General features: G+C 42.6%; 1 long non-coding RNA gene across 1 annotated transcript in view; it reads right to left on the reverse strand.

Moving 5' to 3' along the window:
• LOC139755492 (uncharacterized) overlaps nucleotides 1–20,610 on the reverse strand; it is a 266,342-nt gene that overhangs the window by 96,848 nt on the left and 148,884 nt on the right. The gene's annotated exons all lie outside the window — the stretch shown is intronic.

A 20,610-nucleotide genomic window follows, 5' to 3' on the forward strand; every position in this document is an offset into this window, starting at 1 on the left:
CTGCTAACAACAAGTAAGACACCCTTATTCACAAGTGTAGTGGAAAATTTAGTAAACACACTTCCTATGAATAAACACACGTGAGTTAGCTCTTTCAATATATAACTGATGTGCAGAGGAAGAGTTATGGAAAATACACTTAAACTTATGGTCAACTCAAACCAAGCTGCCACACAGCATACTACTGACTAGCGGCTCTGCTCAGTCTCAGGTGGTAAAAGTTCCCTAAAAGGAACGTCAGCTGGTGACACATATCCTTAGAATATGACCTCAGCCGGGGATTATAAGGACTGCAGTCGGGTCTCTGGCCGTATGTGTGCCCGTGACCTACCGGCGGATCCGGTCCTCCAGGTCGTGTCGGTCCTTACACACGCTGCTCGCTGGGTCAAGCACGCCCTGCGTACGTCCTTGGAGCAGCTCATATGCTCCGTCTTCACAGAGTGAAGACTCTCTTCCCAGCTGGGATCCTGATTACAATACAGGCCGTGAGTGTCCCTGTAAGCATATCACCGGCACGTTATCCAGGAAATGAGCCACATCCTTCAGCGAAAGCGCAAGGTATGACTCACCAGGGCTATTACGAATGTATGTCCTCTACGCTCCCCGGTTTAAGCGAATAGGATATGGCGGTAAGAGTGTTCTACTCCTGTCTGCGACTCTCCAGGGAAACTGCCCAAAGAGTCCTCGTCTCTGTCCTGAGTAGTACTGGATACCATGTGTTGTATCACCAAGGCAATTAGTTGTTTTCTTGGTTAATTACTCCTGTAATTTACTTTTTTGCTTTTCCACAGTCGAAACATTTTCCTTTTCACTTTCATTGTCATATTCTCTCTATAGTTACACAAACACTAAGAATTTTACAATTTAGAGCATATCTCATCTCATAAAGGACCTGCTATGGACGATGCCAACCCTCGTAAGTTTAACACAACTCTTCCTGCTAACTAACAGTTACAAACTTGATACAAACTATTAAAGAACTTATAAACTATGTCACTTCTATTATTCTTACAATCTGAAGTTTTATTTAACGTAAATTAAACAAATTCAAAAAATTATCCTTAATCTTAATCGGTAATCTCGATGCGTGAGTGAGGTGTGGGATGACCACTTGCTATGATGATTCATAACACTGGAAACAAAGGCCACACTGAGGTCAGCCTAATGTTTTCACACCTTAAACACAAACTCCCTACCTCTCAGCCTGTTTCAGCCTGTTACACACACACCACAAACACACACACACACCACATACACACACGTGTGTGGATATAACCAAGATGAGAAGAAAGAAGAGATAGGTAGTATGTTTGAGGAAAGGAACCTGGCGTCTTGGCTCCGAATGAAACGAAGCTCAGGGGTAAAGGGGAAGAGTGGTTTGGGAAAGTCTTGGGAGTAAAGTCAGGGGTTGGTGAGAGGACAAGTGATAAGGAAGGAGTAGCACTACGCCTGAAGCAGGAGTTGTGGGAGTATGTGACAGAGTGTAAGAAAGTAAATTCTAGATTAATATGGGTAAAACTGAAAGTGGATGGAAAGAAATGGGTGATTATTGGTGCCTATGCACCTGGTCATGAGCAGAAGGATCATGAGAGGCAAGTGTTTTGGGAGCAGCTGAGTGAGTGCGTTAGCCGCTTTGATGCACGAGACCGGGATATAGTGATGTTTGAAAGGTGAGTAATGCTGCAGTTGAGGGTATAATTGGTGTACTTGGGGTGTTCAGTGTAGTAATTGGAAAAGAGCTTCTGGTTTTGTGTGCTGAAAAATGACTGGTGATTGGGATACCTGGTTTAGAAAGAGAGATACACACAAGTATAAGTATGTGAGTAGAAGAGATTGTGAAAGAGCATTATTGGATTACGTGTTAATTGATAGGAGTGTAAAAGAGAGACTTCTGGATGTTAATGTGCTGAAAGGGGCAGCTGGAGGGATTTCTGATCAATATCTTGTGGAGGCAGGGATGAAGATTTGTAGAGGTTTCCAGAAAAGAAGAAAGGATGTTGGGGAGAAGAGAGTAGTGAGAGTAAGTGAGCTTGGAAAGGAGATTTGTGTGAGGAAATACCAGGAGAGATTGAGTGTAAAATGGCAAAAGGTGAGAGCAAATGACGTGAGGGGAGTGGGGGAGGAATGGGATGTATTTAGGGAAGCAGTGATAACTTGTGCAAAAGATGCATGTGGCATGAGAAAGATGGGAGGTGAGCAGATCAAAAAGGGTTATGAGTGGTAGGGTGAAGAAGTAAGGTTGTTAGTGAAAGAGAAAAGAAAGGCCTTTGGACGATACTTGCAGGGAATTAGTGCAAATGACTGGGAGATGTATAAAAGAAAGTGGCAGGAAGCTAAGAGAAAGGTGCAAGAGGTGAAAAAGGGCAAATGAGAGTTAGGGTGAGAATAAGAACATGCTTCGGAAGGAGGTAAATAACGTGCATAAGACAAGAGAATAAATTGTTTTTCTTAGTATTTTTCAAATACATTCTTCAAAGCAAACACCTGATTCACACATCCTCTACCTCTTCTGAAACCACACTGCTCTTCCCCAATCTGATGCTCTGTACATGCCCTCACCCTCTCAATCAATACCCTCCCATTAATTTCCCAGGAATACTCAACAAGCTTATACCTCTATAATTTGAGCACTCACCTTTATCCCCTTTGCCTTTGTACAATGGCTTAATGCTTGCATTCCGCCAATCCTAAGGCACCTCACCATGAGTCATACATACATTAAATATCCTTACCAACCAGTCAACCATACAGTCAATCCCTTTTTTTAAATAAATTCCACTGCAATACCATCCAAACCCGCTGCCTTGCCGGCTTTCATCCTCCGCAAAGCTACCTCTTCTTTTTTTACCAAATCATTCTCCCTAACCCTCTCACTTCGCACACCACCTCGTCCAAAACACCCTATATCTGCCATTCTATCATCTAACACATTCAACAAACCTTCAAAATTCATACTCCATCTCCTTCTCACATCACCACTACTTGTTATCACCTCCCCATTAGCCCCCTTCACCGACGTTCCCATTTGTTCTCTTGTCTTATGCACTTTATTTGCCTTCTTCCAAAACATCTTTTAATTCTTCCTAAAATTTAATGATACTCTCTCACCCCAACTCTCATTTGCCCTGTTTTACATCTCTTGCATCTTTCTCTTGACCTCCTGCCTCTTTCTTTTATACATCTGCCAGTCATTTGCACTATTTCTCTCAAAACTCGTCCAAATGCCTCTCTCTTCTCTTTCACTGATAATCTTACTTCTTCATCCCACCACTCACTACCCTTTCTAATCTACCCACCCCCCACACTTCTCATGCCACAAGCATCTTTTGCGCAAGCCATCACTGCTTCCCTATATGCATCCCATTCCTCCCCCACTCCCTTTACGTCCTTTGTTCTCACCTTTTCCCAATCTGTATTCAGTCTCTCCTGGTACTTCCTCACACAAGTCTCCTTTCCAAGCTCACTTACTCTCACCACTCTCTTCATCCCAACATTCTCTCTTCTTTTCTGAAAACCTCTACAAATCTTCATCCCTGCCTCCACAAGATATTGATCAGAAATCCCTCCAGCTGCTCCTTTCAGCACATTAACATCCAGAAGTCTCTCTATCAATTAACACGTAATCTAATAACGCTCTCTGGCCATCTCTCCTACTTACATATGTATACTTGTGTATATCTCTCTTTTTAAACCAGGTATTCCCAATCACCAGTCCTTTTTCAGCACACTACTCTACAAGCTCTTCACCATTTCCATTTACAACACTGAACACCTCATGTACACCAATCATTCCCTTAACTGCCACATTACTCAACTTTGCATTCAAATCACCCGTCAGTATAACCCGGTTTCTTGCTTCAAAACTACTAACACACTCACTCAGCTGCTCCCAAAACACTTGCCTCTCATAATCTTTCTTCTCATGCCCATGTGCATATGCACCAATAATCACCCATCTCTCTCTATCCACTTTCAGTTTTACCCATATCAATCTAGAGTTTACTTTCTTACACTCTATCACATACTCCCAGCACTCCTGTTTCAGGAGTAGTGCTACTCCTTCCCTTGCTCTTGTCCTCTCACCAACCCCTGACTTTACTCCCAAAACATTCCCAAAACACTCTTCGCCTTTGCTCTTGAGCTTCTTTTCACTCAAAGCCAAAACATCCAGGTTCCTTTCCTGAAACATACTACCTATCTCTTCTTTTTTTCTCATCTTGGTTACATCCACACACATTTAGACACCCCAATCTGAGCCTTCGAGGAGGATGAGCACTCCCCGCATGACTCCTTCTGTTTCCCCCTTTTATAAAGTTGAAATACAAAGAGGGGAGGGTTTCTAGCCCCCTACTTCCGTCCCCTTTAGTTGCCTTCTACGACACACACACACACACACACACACACACACACACACACACACACACACACACACACACACACACACACACACACACACATATATATATATATATATATATATATATATATATATATATATATATATATATATATATATATATATATATCACCACTACTTGCTATCACCTCCTCATTAGACCCCTTCACTGATGTTCCCATTTGTTTCCTTGTCTTACACACTTTATTTACCTCCTTCCAAATATCTTTTTATTCTCCCTAAAATTCAATTATACTCTCTCACCCCAACTCTCATTTGCCCTCTTTTTAACCTCTTGCACCTTTCCCTTGACCTCCTGCCTCTTTCTCTTATACATCTCCCAGTCATTTGCACTATTTCCCTGCAAAAATCGTCCAAATGCCTCTCTCTTCTCTTTCACTTATAATCTTATTTCTTCATCCCACCACTCACTACCCTTTCTTATCTGCCCATCTCCCACACTTCTCATGCCACAAGCATCTTTTGCGCAGGCCATCACTGCTTCCACTACCCCACTCCCCTTACGTCCTTTGTTCTCACCTTTTTCCATTCTGTACTCTGTCTCTCCTGGTACTTCCTCACACAAGTCTCCTTCCCAAGCTCACTTACTCTCACCACTTTCTTCACCCCAACATTCTCTCTTCTTTTCTGAAAACTTCTACAAATCTTCACCTTCGCCTCCACAAGATAATGATTAGACATCCCTCCAGTTGCACCTCTCGGCACATTAACATCCAAAAGGCTCTCTTTCGCGCGCCTATCAATGAACACGCAATCCAATAACGCTCTCTGGCCATCTTTCCTACTTACATACGATGTGAAAAGGAGATGGAGTGAGTATTTTGAAGGTTTGTTGAACGAGTTTGATGATAGAGTGGCAGATATAGGGCGTTTTGGTCGAGGTGGTGTGCAAAGTGAGAGGGTTAAGGAGAATGATTTGGTGAACAGAGAAGAGGTAGTAAAAGCTTTACGGAAGATGAAAGCCGGCAAGGCAGCGGGTTTGGATGGTATTGCGGTGGAATTTATTGATAAAGGTGGTGACTGTATTGTTGTCTGGTTGGTAAGGTTATTTGATATATGTATGACTCATGGTGAGGTGCCTGAGGATTGGCGGAATGCTTGCATAGTGCCAGTGTACAAAGGCAAAGGGGATAAAAGTGAGTACTCAAATTAGAGAGGTATAAGTTTGTTGAGTATTCCTGGGAAATTATATGGGAGGATATTGATTGAGAGGGTGAAGGCATGTACAGAGCATCAGATTGGGAAAGAACAGAGTGGTTTCAGAAGTGGTAGAGGATGTGTGGATCAGGTGTTTGCTATGAAGAATGTATGAGAGAAATACTTAGAGAAGGAAATGGATTTGTATGTAGTATTTATGGATCTGGAAAAGGCATATGATAGAGTTGATAATATATATATACATATATATATATATATATATATATATATATATATATATATATATATATATATATATATATATATATTATGAAATCGCATTCTCATTCTTCCTAAGCTCACCTCTGCCTTTCCCGCTTGGTCTTCCTCCTAATCCACAATACAACAAGGGTTGTGGAAAAGGTGCAGAAAAAGGCATGCATGACTACCCGACACTCTTAACAGCACCTAACAGCTGGCGCTCAGTAACTGGTCCTCCTGCCTCTAACCTGGACCTCATCCGACGTTTCAAGAGGAAGCTGCTGTGCCATCCTCGCTACCGTTACCTCATACCACCAAAAACCCTTCGTCCCAGAGTAGCAGTTCGGTATCACAACTGCATCAAGCCCACCCAAGCTGTATGGAGTGCCCCAACCCAGCCAATGTGAACATCATCATTTCTCTGTTAACTGTCATCCTCAGTGTTTGAGTCGTGATTTTCTGATTCAGTCTCTCCCTCTCCCGACTTATAGCACCAGTTTTTATACTGTATATTTTCTCAGTACATTTTTTTTTTTGGCCCTGAGTGTTGCAGTTACTTCAGTAAACCTTTTATTATATCATTTTCAGCATCATTATCATCATCAATTTATCATGTAACTCCGGAGCTTGCTAACATTCACAACACAGGTCATGTCAGTCACCTCACAGGCCAGGTTGCTCAGCGTTCCATTACCAAACGTATGGTATACAGAGACTGAGGGTTGGGAAGTGTGAGTACTCGAGTCAAGGTGAAGTATCGTGGCGCCATCTGGGGCGGTCGTTCACCACGGTACACTCTCCCTGGCTGGCTGCTACACTCCTCACACAACTGATGAACGTTTTTCCCTTCAACAAGAGAAAGTTAGAAATATAAACAGAATAAGCAGGGGAAAAGGACGAGGATAAGGGTGGCTGTGAAGCGAATTGCCCCCAGGCGTCAGAAAATGGAAAGTGTGGATTCAAACGCTTGGTCCTGTCCCAACAACAGTCACCAGCAAGATGTCTCTAGACGTGTTTCAGTGCAAGTACTTTGTGCCGTCAAATATTATAAAGGTACACAAGCATGTGGGAAGTAAAGCAGTATATCAGGCAAGTTACAAAACATCATAGTTACACTCAGTTGCATTAAGAAGCTCCTGGACTTGCAAAACCCTGTCACAGGAATAGGACGTCCTTAACTGAGAGGAAGCCTGGTTCTCGTGGGGCCCGGGTGGGATAACAAGCCCAACCCCCCAGACTCAGTGCTTAGGTCCCTCACCACCGGCGGGCCGCCCTAGAGCACAGGGCCCACACCTCCTGTGTTGTCGGCAGGTTTGATCTCAAACAACAACTGTCCTCAACTACTTCATTGTCAACGATGAAGTTACAGAGCTCATAAAACCTGAGACCTGGAGGCCAAGGGATGTTGATAAAGGGAAACTGTAATGTAGTCCTGTAACGTGGGCTTAAATCGTACATCACATGAATGACACCGAGTTCTATCTACTGTGGAATCACGTCCTGCCCGCTAGCTAGATCAGTACCTCAGTGTCTAATTCTGGTCACGTGTATTATCATAGGAGTGTTTAGTGGTGTAGTGTCTGTCATTACACACGATACCATATCTACCTGGTGACTCAGCAGCCATGAGTTAGAGATAACTCTCCAGGGGCATCATGAGGACTACGAGCTTAAGAACTGTATCTGTTCTACTGAGGCTGGGGCTTACTTCTAACTGCAGACATGACTCATGAAGTTATTTCATCAGCATCATCATAAGAACTAAAGCTGATCAGGGAGGGAATTAAAAAAAAATTCGTATATCAAATCCTCTTTACAGACATTCTTTTTTGCTTGGTTTAAGACTGTTCAGACAGCTGGAAGCTCCTTTGGAACTATATACGATAAAGCCTTGGTATGAAATTACAAAAAGGCACCTCTGTACCTTGTGAATTTCAACTCTCTCTCTCTCTCTCTCTCTCTCTCTCTCTCTCTCTCTCTCTCTCTCTCTCTCTGTTGTGGTCACCTAAGGTTTGAAACGTACCATGGTGGTAATCTTATATGATCTGGTTAGTTGCCCTTAATTCATATAACCTGCGCATCTTCATTGGTTATCCAAACTGGTCCATCTTTCTCACTACTCATTTTCACCTTACTGGATATACAGTCTGTGTGAAACCTCGTCCACTGCGTTGAGCGGCTAATCCATTTTACAATACCAGTATCATAGCGCATTTTGTCAGAGCTTGCTAAACTAAAGTTTGTTATTATCATTTCATCTCTGAAATGATAATATGATCTCTGAATGACAATATGATCACTATTACCTTGCTTTTCACCAACCGTACAGACGCTTATTAGATCTCAGTTCGTGGACATCACTAAATCTGAAATGCTGCTACCTCTTACTGGGTCTTGGATCATTCAGTTTGAAAAGCAGTCTTCAGTTACTTCAATTTGTCTTGTTATCATTGCGTCACTTGTCAAGGGATCTTAGTTAATGCCGAGGTTATCAAAATCTTCAACAGTAATAAATTCTTTTTTCTTAACCAATGATTTAATCTCCTCGTGCAAAGTAATTTCGTTTTCCACATAGTAAGATTGGGTGGGGTGGGAGGGGGTCTATACAGCACTCACTGATAATTCTATTGCATTTGAATTTATTAAGATAGAGGGTGACTGTGTTATTGACTGGTTGGTAAGGATATTCACTGCATGTATGGATCATGATGAAGTGCCTGAGGATTTGTGGAATGCATTTATAGTGCCATTGTATATGAACGTTACATTCATTGATACATTGTACATGGAATTATGTATATGGAAATCTATTTTCATTTACCTTGGTTACATATTGCCTCTCTTTTACATACAGCATAACACTCCTCTTGCCTTGTGTAGACCAACTTTCATGAAAACACTGTTTACTGTCGTCGGGAGCTCTGGTGATAAGTGATTATTTATATCAATTAATCAGGTTTCGGTCAATGTTATGATATCGGCCTCTTCTGACGGGACACATGACGTTAGCTTATTACGGTTCAGGTTAACGCTCCTGACGCTGGCAAAACCTTGGTTTATCACAAGTCAGAGTTCAGAGCTCTGGTGTATCATTCCCAGAATGGGACTATGACTGACCCAACAAGTGTAGTATCACCTAACCTGTCTGACAGCTGACTTCCTAAGGTGATACAACAGACTTGGAGAAATTACATGATTGAAGGTCAATTACGATATTGATTACAATTATTCTTCCAAAGTGTGAAGGAAGGTGGTGAGGTAAGAAGGTGAGGCATGTGGTGAGGTAGTTGAGGGAACTTATGTAGGGGAGGCAGGTGAGTAAGGCAGGTGGTTGTGGCAGGTGGGTGAGGCAGGGGGGTGAGGCAGGTGGGTGAGATAGGTGGGTGAGGGCATCGAGGGAGGCAAGTGGGTGAGGCTGGGTGAGATAGGTGGGTGAGGGCATCGAGGGAGGCAAGTGGGTGAGGCATCTAGAGAGGCAGGTGAGTGAGGCAGGTGGGTGAGGTCGTATGAGAGACAAGAGAGAGAGGCAGGTGGATGAGACATGTGGTTAAGAAGGTGGGGGTGTGACAGATGACAGTGGGGTGCAGGAGGTGAAGCTCAGGGCAGGTAAGGGTCGCGGGAGCCAGACACCTGTACCTGGCCAATATTCACCAGGGAGGGCGTCATCTGGGACGCACCCGCCGCCACGTAAAAGACAATCTTGACTCTTTAATGTACAGCTGGATCCTCGGGAGAGAAACTGATCTAGTTCTCTACACTGAGTGCTCCATTTATCTCTTTTAAATTAGAAATGTAGATGAAACTTATTCCTTAAACACTTATGATGAAAATTATTCCAACACTAAGTGTCGAGGACCTGAAAGCCTAGTATAGAAGATGTGACAGAGTCTTGCCTAACCGGTCAGTAACAGCCGCCCGCTTGCTTGAGAAATTCAACCGTATTCCCATCCACTCTGACCGTTTTGCCACACTTCATCTGATGCAAAGCTTTCATCACCTCATCTCTTTTCACGTACCCATTTTTCATGATTCTCTCGCAACACGCACCTTGAACTTCCAAACATCCTATATCTGCCACCATGTTATCCAACACATTCAACAGTCCTTCGCAATATTCCCTTGTCTCCTCTACACCTCTCCTCTGCCTGTTACCGCTTCCCTATCGGCTCCCCTTAATGAAGATTCTTTTTGTTCTTTTGTTCTCCACGCATCTAGTCACCTCCCTCCAAAATAATTTCTTATTTTTCCCTGAACTTTGCAGAAATTCCCTCACCTCATCTCAAACTTGTGCTCTTTTGAGCCCCTGCACCTTCCTGTTGACCTCTCGGCTGCTTCCTCTTGTACATCTTCCAATCACTTGGGCTCCTTCTCTACAGGTGACGCCCATAAACCATTTCTCTCAACTGGCAGACTGCAGTCAAATTACGCATCACTAATGCTCGATTCCTTGCATCGAAAATTGCTGACACGCTCACTCAGTTCCTCCCAAAACACTCACCTCTCTTCCCTCATCTGGGTACCAGGTGCATAAGCACTAACAATCACCCACTTCTCAAAATCCACTTTACTTTTACCGACATCAGTCTGGGGCTCACTTCCTTGTACTCTTCCACACCTTCCCATAATTCCTCCTTCAGCAGCAGTGCTAACCTTTCCTTAGTTCCCGCCCTAACACATACTTTACCCCACGTACATTCCCAAAGCATTCTTCCGCCTTTTCCCGCCTCAACATTCAGGTTCCTTTCTGCAAACATAACAACTGCTTCTGGGAGTTTGTAAGGAAATGAATTTTAGATTGATGTGGATAATACTGAAAGTAGATGGAGAGACATGGGTGCTTAGTGGTGCTCATGCACTTGGGCATGACAAGGAAGATCAGGTGCGGCAAGTGTTTTGAGAGCAGCAGAGTCAGTGCGGCAGCAATTTTGATACACAATACTGGGTATTCGTGGTGACTGATTTGAAAGCAGTGAGTAATGTGGCAGTTGAGGGTATAATTGATACGCATTAGGTGTTCGGTGTTGTGAACGGAAATGGTGAAGAGCTTGTGGATTTGTGTGCAGAAAAAAGACAAGTGATTGGGAATACCTAGTTTAAAAGAGATATACACAAGTATACGTATGTGAGTAGGAGAGACGGTTATAGGACATTATCAGATTACGTATCAATTGATAGGCATGTAAAAGAATGATTTTTGGATGCAAATGTGATAAGAGGGGCACCTGGAAAGATGTCTGATCACTATTTTGTGGACGTAAAGGTGAATATTTGTAAAAGTTTTCAAAAAAGAGGGAACGAGGGAAAGTGGGAAACCAAATTGGAAGTGGAAGGATGAAGTGAAAAAGATTTTGATCTATCGGGGCCTGGACATACAGGAGGGTGAAAGGCGTGCACGGAATATGGTGAATAGGAACGATGTGGTGCACTAGGGATGAAGCGTTGTCAATGGACTGAACCTAGAGCATGTAAAACGTCCAGAATAAACCATGGAAAGGTCTGTGGGGCCGGGATGTGCACTACACATGACAGATAGAGAATGAATGTGAGCGGATGTGGCCTATCTTCATCTGTTTCCTGCGCTACCTCGCCAACGAAGGAAACGGCAATCAAGTAATATACATATATACATATATATATATATATATATATATATATATATATATATATATATATATATATATATATATATCATACAAACCTCCAACAGCCAGGATCGGATCTGGGACCCCTGTGCAAGAGGCGGGAATGCTAACCGCTGGGCTATCGGCAATTGTCAATCTTTCCTCACTCATTCTCTTCATGTGACCAAACCATTTCAATACACACTCTTCTGCTCTCTCAACCACACTCTTTTTATTACCACACATCTCTCTTACCCTATTATTACTTACTCGATCAAACCACTTCACACCACATACTGTCCTCAAACATCTCATTTCCAACACATCCACCCTCCTCCGCACAACCCTATCTATCGCCCATGTCTCGCAACCATATGCCGCAAACCAACATTCACTGAGAACCAATCACTTTCCTCTCTTACTACACGTACACATGCATTACATCCTTGATAAAAACTTTTCACTGCTTCTAAAAATTTACCTCCCACACCATATATTCTTCACACCCTCCACATAGCATCTCTATCAACTCTATTATATGCCTTCTCCATATCCATAAATGCTACATACAAATCCATTTGCTTTTCTAAGTATTTCTCACATACATTCTTTAAAGCAAACACCCGATCCACACATCCTTTACCACTTCTGAAACCACACTGTTCTTCCCCAATCTGATGCTCTGTACATGCCTTCACCCTCTCAATCAGTACCGTCCCATAAAATTTCCTAGGAATACTCAACAAACTTATAGCTCTGTAATTTGAGTACTCACCTTTATCCACTTTGCCTTTGTACAATGGCACTATGCAAGCATTCCTCCAATCCTCAGGCACCTCACCATGAGTCATACATGCATTAACTAACCTTACCAACCAGTCAACAATACAGTCAACCCCCCCCCCCCCTTTTTAATAAATTCCACTGCAATACCATCCAAACCCAATGCCTTTCCGGCTTTCATCTTCCGCAAAGCTTATACTACCTCTTCTCTGTTTACCAAATCAATATCCCTAACCCTCTCACACTGTACACCATCTCGACCAAAATACCCTATATCTGCCACTCTATCATCAAACACATTCAACAAACCTTCAAAATACTCACTCCATCTCCTTCTCACATCACCACTACTTGTTATCACCTCCCCATTACCCCCCTTCACTGATGTTCCCATTTGCTTCCTTGTCTTACGCACTATATTTACCTCCTTCCAAAACATCTTTTTATTCTCCCTGAAATTTAATGATACCATCTCACTCCGACTCTCATTTGCCCTCTTTTCGCCTCTTGCACCTTTCTTTTGACCTCCTGCCTCTTTCTTTTATACATCTCCCACTCATTTGCATTATTTCTCTGCAAAAATCGTCCAAATGCCTCTCTCTTCTCTTTCACTAATAATCTTACTTCTTCATCCCACCACTCACTACCCTTTCTAATCTGCCCACCTCCCATGCTTCTCATGCCACAAGCGTCTTTTGCGCAAGCCATCACTGTTTCCCTAAATACATCCCTTTCCTACCCCACTCCCCTTACGTCCTTTGTTCTGACCTTTTTCCATTCTGTACTCAGTCTCTCCTGGTACTTCCTCACACAAGTCTCCTTCCCAAGCTCACTTACTCTCACCACTCTCTTCACCCCAACATTCTCTCTTCTTTTCTGAAAACCTCTACAAATCTTCACCTTAGCCACCACAAGATAATGATCAGACATCCCTCCATTTGCACCTCTCAGCACATTAACATCCAAAAGTCTCTCTTTCGCGCGCCTATCAATTAACACGTAATCCAATAACGCTCGCTGGCCATCTCTCCTACTTACATACGTATTGTTACGTATATCTCTCTTTTTAAACCAGGTATTCCCAATCACCAGTCCTTTTTCAGCACATATATGTACAAGGCTCTTCACCATTTCCATTTACAACACTGAACACCCCATGTACACCAATCATTCCCTCAACTGCCACATTACTCACCTTTACATTCAAATCACCCATCACTATAGCACGGTCTCGTGCATCAAAACTACTAACACGCTCACTCAGCTGCTCCCAAAACACTTGCCTCTCATGATCTTTCTTCTCATGCCCATGTGCATATGCATCAATAATCACCCATCTCTCTCTATCCACTTTCAGTTTTACCCATATCAATCTAGAGTTTACTTTCTTACACTCTATCACATACTCCCACCACTCCTGTTTCAGGAGTAGTGCTCCTCCTTCCCTTGCTCTTGTCCTCTCACTATCCCTTGACTTTACTCCCAAGGCATTTCCAAACCACTCATCCCCTTTACCCTTGAGCTTCGTTTCACCCAGAGCCAAAACATCCAGGTTCCTTTCCTCAAACATACTACCTATCTCTCCTTTTTTCTCATCTTAGTTTTAGCCACACACATTTAGACACCCCAATCTGAGCCTTCGAGGAGGATGAGCACTCCTCGAGTGACTCCTTCCTCTGTTTCACCTTTTAGAAAGTTAAAATACAAGGAGGGGAGGGTTTCCAGCCCCCCGCTCCCGTCCCCTTTAGTCGCCTTCTACGACACGTGAGGAATGCGTGGAAAGTATTCGTTCTCCCCTCCCCATGGATAGGGGTCATGCGGGGAGTGCTCATCCTCCTCGAAGGCTCAGATTGGGGTGTCTAAATGTGTGTGGATGTAACCAAGATGAGGAAAAAGGAGAGATACGTAGAATGTTTGAGGAAAGGAACCTGGATGTTTTGGCTCTGAGGGAAACGAACCTCAAGGGTAAAGGGGAAGAGTGGTTTGGGAATGTCTTGGGAGTAAAGTCAGGGAGAGGACAAGAGCAAGGGAAGGAGTAGCACTACTCCTGAAACAGGAGTGGTGGTAGTATGTAACAGAGTGTAAGAAAGTAAACTCTAGATTGGTATGGGTAAAAGTGAAAGGGGATGGAGAGAGATGGGTGATTATTGGTGCATATGCACTTGGACATGAGAAGAAAGATCATGAGTAGGAAGTGTTTTGGGAGCAGCTGAGCGAGTGCGTTAGTAGTTTTGATGCACGAGACCGGGTTATAGTGATGGGTGATTTGAATGCAAAGGTGAGTAATGTGGCTGTTGAGGGAATAATTGGTGTACATGGGGTGTTCAGCGTTGTAAATGGAAATGATTAAGAGCTTGTACATTTAGGTAGATGAAAAAGGACTGGAATACGTGGTTTAAAAAGAGAGATATACATAAGTGTACGTAAGTAAGTAGGAGAGATGGCCAGAGAGCGTAATTGGATTACGTGTTAATTGATAGGCGCACGAAAGAGAGACTTTTGGATGTTAATGTGCTGAGAGGTGCAAATGGAGGGATGTCTGATCATTATCTTGTGGAGGCTAAGGTGAAGATTTGTAGGGGTTTTCAGAAAAGAAGAGAGAATGTTGGTGTGAAAAGAGTGGTGAGAGTAAGTGAGCTTGGGAAGGAGACTTGTGTGCGGAAGTACCAGGTGAGACTGAGTACAGAATGGAAAAAGGTCAGAACAAAGGACGTAAGGGGAGTGGGGGAGGAATGGAATGTATTTAGGGAAGCAGTGATGGCTTGGGCAAAAGATACTTGTGGTATGAGAAGCGTGTGAGGTGGGCAGACTTGAAAAGGTATTGAGTGGTGGGGTGAAGAAGTAAGATTATTAGTGAAAAGAAGAGAGAGGCATTTGGACGACTTTTTGCAGGGAAATAATGCAAATGACAGGGAGATGTATAAAAGAAAGAGGCAGGAGGTCAAGAGAAAGGTGCAAGAGGTGAAAAAGAGGGCAAATGAGAGTTGGGGTGAGAGAGCATCATTGAATTTAAGGAGAATAAAAAGATGATTTGGAAGGAGGTAAATAAAGTGCGTAAGACAAGGGAGCAAATGGGAACTTCAGTGAAGGGGGCTAATGGGGAGGTGATAACAAGTAGTGGTGATGTGAGAAGGAGATGGAGTGAGTATTTTGAAGGTTTGTTCAATGTGTTTGATGATAGAGTGGCAGATGTGGGGTGTCTTGGTCGAGGTGGTGTGCAAAGTGAGAGGGTTAGGGAAAATGATTTGGTAAATAGAGAAGAGGTAGTAAAAGCTTTACGTAAGATGAAAGCCGGCAAGGCAGCAGGTTTGGATGGCATTGCAGTGGAATTTATTAAAAAAGGGGGTGACTGTATTGTTGACTGGTTGGTAAGGTTATTTAATGTATGTATGATTCATGGTGAGGTGCCTGAGGATTGGCGGAATGCTTGCATAGTGCCATTGTACAAAGACAAAGGGGATAAGAGTGAGTGCTCAAATTACAGAGGTATAAGTTTGTTGAGTATTCCTGGTAAATTATATGGGAGGGTATTGATCGGGAGGGTGAGGGCATGTACAGAGCATCAGATTGGGGAAGAGCAGTGTGGTTTCAGAAGTGGTAGAGGATGTGTGGATCAGGTGTTTGCTTTGAAGAATGTATGCGAGAAATACTTAGAAAAACAAATAGATTTGTATGTAGCATTTATGGATCTGGAGAAGGCATATGATAGAGTTGATAGAGATGTTCTGTGGAAGGTATTAAGAATATATGGTGTTGGAGGCAAGTTGTTAGAAGCAGTGAAAAGTTTTTATCGAGGATGTAAGGCATGTGTACGTGTAGGAAGAGAGGAAAGTGATTGGTTCTCAGTGAATGGTAGTCTGCCAGGGTGCATGTCAAACGTTCCAGAATAATACCATGAATTGTATGGGGCGGTATGTGCACTAACAGAGATGATTGAAAAGGGGATGTGGCCTATCTATTGTTTCTGACGCTACTCGAACGAAGGAAAGTTGTGCATTCGTGAATAATACACGCTGTGTATTATATATATATGTAATTATATAAGTATATATATATTATAGTATGGTTGAGTCAATCAACTGCGCAACAGTGAATGGAGAATGCTGGGGATGATGTTTTAGATGGGGGATCTGCAGCGATAACCGTGGGCTCGGAATTGTAATCTGTGCCTCAGCGTCAGTGTGCTCGCAAATTTGGAGCACATTACAATTAGAATCTGAACTTTCTGAAACAACTTTATAACGATTCTTAACCGTATCCAATATTTGATTTGCGACGTGGACTAATGTCTCAAATCTCTTTCGAAGACATCGACCTGCTCGAAGAACTATTATGGCCAATATCTCGCAAGCATTGCCGCAACAACATTCACTGAGAAGTCAATTTCCTTTATAGAGTAAATCAATAGAGTTCTCTTGAGAAAAACTTAGCTGTTTTGAAAATTTACTGCACATAAGATTCGTTCACAACTCCACATTACCAAGTCTATACTGTATTAGTGGCCTCCAGCATAAGGGACCAATCAATCGATTAAGCGTTGTAAAGATTTTCGATAATCTTTGAAGCAGCACGGATGACCAAGCCGTTTACATCGGAAACATGATGTTTGCCAACTGTGCTTGAAATGCCGTCACCTCTCACAGTCAAGTCCATAATCCAGGAAACGTCAACTATAGCTCTGTAATTTATATACCTTATCCACTTTGCTTGTAAATGGGCACTGCAAGATTCAAAGGACTTACGCTGGTTCGTGCATTAAATAACCTTACCAAAACAGTGAAATACGTCACCCCCCCCCTTTGTTTATTCCATGCATACCATCCAACCAATGCCTTTCCGGGTTGCAGCTTCCGCAATTCATTTACGAGTGCTTCTGGTACCATCAAAAATCCCTACCTGTACTCACATGATGTAACATCTGACAAATACCCTATATGCTGCCATCTATCATCAAAACATTACATGAACTTAATACTCATTCATTCTTCTCACGTTGACATATGTTATCACATTGCTAGTGCCCGCTTCCTATGTTTCCATTTTGCTTCGCTTACCACTATAACCCCTCAAAACACTATAATTCTCCTGAAAATTAAATGATAACCATACTACATCCATTTGCCTTATTTTCGCTATTGATTTTTTGATACTGCTCTTCTTTATAATTCCATCATTTGCATTATTCCTGCAAAATGTCATGGCACTCTCTTCAACAATAATCTTACTTCTTATCCACACTCACTACCCTTTCTAATTGCCACTACAAGTCAGGCAAAGCGTCTTTGTGCGCAAGCCATCACTGTTCCTAATTACTCCTTTTTACCTACTCCCACATAGGGTCCTTGACAGACCTTTCATTGTACTAGTCTCTCCGGTACTAGCCTACACAAGTTCCTTCCAAGCTCATTACTCTCACTCTCTCACCCGAACATTGCATATCTTGTATGAAAAAAACTCTACAAATTCACTTATCACTAAATAATGTAGACATCTCCTTCCTTTCAGCACATGTAACATACGAAAAGTCCTCTAAATGCGCCCCTCATCATAACACGTAATCCATACGCTCGCTGGCCATCCTCTACTTACAACGTATATTACTATACTTTTAACCTTTTCATACCAGTCCTTTCACATGTAGCATTCACATTTCATTAAACATAAAATATACACAATCATCCCAATCTACTCCCTATCAATACTCATATGCGGCGTGCATCAATATACACCTCATGTCCAAACACTGCTCTCATTCTTATCTATCCATGCATATGCACAATAATACCATCCTCTATCACTTTCATTTCACCCATATAATCTAGGTTATTCTACTCTCATATCCACCTCTTTCAGGAGTAGTCTCCTTCTTTATGCTTACTACCTGACTTTATACCAAGCTTCACCACTATTCCTTACCTTGACTTCGTTTCACTCAGAGCCAAAATATCTTCTCAATACTCTATTCTCTTTTTCATCTTAGTTTTCACCCATTTAACCTAAGAAAGACGAAAGAAATGGCCAACACCCCTACACATTGAAACATACACTCACACACGAAATATCTACTATCATCTCAATGTACACTATAATTATATATTTATAATTTATTGATTTAATCTTAATATTATACAACAGACTCTATTCCGTATAATCATCTTGCTTCATATATAATTATATATTATAGTATTATTCTATATATTATTATTATATTTTATTGAACACTTGAATGGTTCTCTGTCGATGGTAAATCATGAAGGCTGTTCTTGTGCGGACGGCGGATCGTCCGTGAGGTCGCTGGATGATATGCAGATTTGAATGAGGTACATGGGATCGTCCGTGAGAGGGAGGACGTTGTTATGGCTGTGGTTGATGGTAGTGGATTCGAATGATGGTTAACAGTCTGAGGCACGTTGATCTGTTCTGATATGGAGTGGTAAGGACGGAAATGATCGAATTTACATTTGACGACGAATTGTCCAGTGCCTTTGTTGTCAGTGGATAAGGTCAGGCCAAGGTTGGTTGTCTTGATTTGGGTAGGAGAATGTTGTATGTGTTTGATGTGTAGGTGTCTTGTGTCTTGTGTGTGTGTTGGTGGTGGTGTTGGTGTAAGTGTGTGGGTGTATGATGGTGTGATGCCAATAGGCAGGCTGGGAGCGTCGCCGATGCATGAGGAAGTAAGCACAATATCATGGCAAGGGACGCACTCCCTCCCGGCACACACACCTCTAGCAATGAACGCTTTACCTGTCTCCCTAGCTGCATTGTAACATTGACCGTGTACTTCCCTGGTGGGGTTGTACATTGACCGTGTACTTCCCTGGGGTGTCATTACATTGACGTGTACTTCCTTGGTGAGGTTGCTACGTGATTCCTTACTTGCGCTGTGAGGTATGTCCATTGGAGTGTACTTACCGTGTATTTGAGTTGTACATTGACCGTGTACTTCCCTGGAGGAGTTGTACGTTGGCTAATCATTTCCCTGGTAAAGTTGTACTTCCTTGAGCACTTTCGTGTCAAAGTAGCACACTGATAGAGTACTTTCCTTTCAGAGTAGCACACTGGCTGAGTACTTCCCTGGCTGAGCACTTCAGTAGCAGAACACTTCCCTGGTGGAGTGATACAGTAGTTGTGTACATCCTGGCGGAGTATTGTTGTTGCTGAGCACATCCTGTTGGTAAACTATTGTAGCGGAGTACCTTCTGGGGGAGTACTGTAGTATCTGAGTACATCCTGTTGGAGTACTATCGTAGCTGAGTACATCCTGTTGGAGTACTATTGTAGCTGAGTACATCTTGTTGGAGTACTACTGTAGCTGAGTACATCCTGTCGGAGTGCTATAGTATCTGAGTACATCCTGTTGGAGCACTATTGTAGCTGAGTACATCCTGTTGGAGTACTATTGTAGCTGAGTACATCCTGTTGGCGTACTACTGTAGTTGGGTACATCCTGTTGGAGTGCTATAGTATCTGAGTACATCCTGTTGGAGTACTATTGTAGCTGGGTACATCCTGTTGGAGTACTACTGTAGCTGAGTACATCCTGTTGGAGTGCTATAGTAGCCGAGTACATCCTGTTGAAGTACTATAGAAGCTGAGTACATCCTGTTGGAGTGCTATAGTAGCTGAGTACATCCTGGTATAGTAACACAGTAGCTGAGTACATCCTGCTGGAGATCTATAGTAGCTGAGTACATCCTGGTATAGTAACACATTAGCTGAGTACTTTCCTGATGAAGTTCGACTCTCATGAGTACTTCTTTGGTGTCCTACAGTAGCAAAGTACTTTCCCAATGGAACACTACAATAGCTGAGTATACCCTGGTGTAGTACTACATTAGCTGAGTACTTTCCTAGTGAAGTACTACTGTCACTAAGTGCTTCCCTGGTGGGATATTACAGTTGCTGACGACTACTTTGGTGGAGTACAAGTGTAGCGAGATTATTGACCCGTACCACAAGATATGATCGTTGTGCAGTTTGCATGTATCATGACCGAAGTGTGTCCCTAATCTATACGGTTAATATGATAGGCTTTATACTGGAATATGTTGACCGCTTTTGACACGGCATTCGTGTTGGCTTATACGTGCTACCAGTTCATTGCCCGTCTGACACACATAAAACCTATCACAACCATCACACACAATACCAGTCACATCCTTCGGGTTATGATGGGTGAGGTGGATTTTTGTCCTGCTGTTGTATGAAAACGGCACCGGGGCGTCAAGATTTATGAGGGATGGAATAATATGTATAAAAAATATTCATCAAATGGTCAAACAAGCTCAGCTGGCTACGTCTTGACATCATGACCATTATATGACCTTACTGCATGCACCTAATTTTCATTTCATCATCTACAAATTCAGGATCTACAATCTAACAAGTTTT

Source organism: Panulirus ornatus, chromosome 19 (genome assembly GCF_036320965.1).
Source record: "Panulirus ornatus isolate Po-2019 chromosome 19, ASM3632096v1, whole genome shotgun sequence".
In the NCBI taxonomy this organism is placed as follows: domain Eukaryota; kingdom Metazoa; phylum Arthropoda; class Malacostraca; order Decapoda; family Palinuridae; genus Panulirus; species Panulirus ornatus.